The 925-nt window shown below is 28.2% G+C and overlaps 1 long non-coding RNA gene across 1 annotated transcript; it reads right to left on the bottom strand.

Annotated features, from left to right (window-relative positions):
• Positions 1-693, bottom strand: LOC103311376. Its single transcript, XR_511239.3, has 4 exons — positions 679-693; positions 521-601; positions 89-449; positions 1-18 (listed from the first exon to the last, which is right to left on the bottom strand). It is a non-coding gene; the product is annotated as an uncharacterized LOC103311376 (long non-coding RNA).
• Between the last annotated feature and the right edge of the window lie 232 nt (positions 694-925).

Genomic DNA, 925 nt, shown 5'->3' with positions numbered 1-925 from the left:
GCTTCCGCATGTTTCCATCTAGTACAAAAATTCAATATTTAATATATTTTTATTTTACACATGTTATAGACCATAGTTTTTTACTAACCTTTCATCTGACGGAATATTTTGAATTGTGTTAATTTTATAGTGCTGAATGACATAGTAGTCTTCACAGTGTGGCGCAACAGGACATTTAAAAGTGTATGAACTATTTCCTTCCTTCATCGTTAATGTGTTCAATACATCGTTTTCAAATTTTAATTTTGTGTGTGTGTGTGTGTGTGTGTGTGTGTGTGTGTGTGTGTGTGTGTGTGTGCGTGTGTGTGTGGCTATAATATTTTAGAAATAATATTAATTATTACCTTTCCGATCTTGGTCTTTTTACTACTACTAGCTTTTGACTCATCATCATTTTTTCTTTTACTCGTTTTTGGTGTAACTGGTTTTACTGAATATGAACTTTCCTGCTATTATTTAATAAAATATCAATTATATAAATATAAAATTATGTTTTATATCTATTATGATATATACACACAAACAATAAAATGAGAATACTTAAATCTTCGTTTGATGAGCCTTCATCAGTTACAATGGTGTATGAAGACATTGTATTTACCTTTAATAAAAATTTGTAAGTTAAGATTTTTAATATACTAGATTTTTAAAAACTTATACCAAATCAAAATATATTACTTGTTATATAGTCTTTGTAGCGGTTAAGTAACGGTGTGAAGCGACGATGCATCAAGTCTAATAGATAATGTTGAGATTTATAATCTATAATCCATGTATGCTGACTGTTTATATACAATCTAATAGGGTTGTATGAGTGTGTAAAGTGATCATCCAATTTATGTATTTCTAATTAGGTATAAATAAAATAAATGTAGTGCACTCATTTTGTTATAGGTTCTCCATATTAAATTGAACATAGTGCTCA

This window comes from Acyrthosiphon pisum, unplaced genomic scaffold, assembly GCF_005508785.2.
Source record: "Acyrthosiphon pisum isolate AL4f unplaced genomic scaffold, pea_aphid_22Mar2018_4r6ur Scaffold_1709;HRSCAF=2208, whole genome shotgun sequence".
In the NCBI taxonomy this organism is placed as follows: Eukaryota; Metazoa; Arthropoda; class Insecta; order Hemiptera; family Aphididae; genus Acyrthosiphon; species Acyrthosiphon pisum.
The sequence above is the reverse complement of the archived record's forward strand: the minus strand, read 5'-3'. Positions and strand labels throughout refer to the sequence as shown.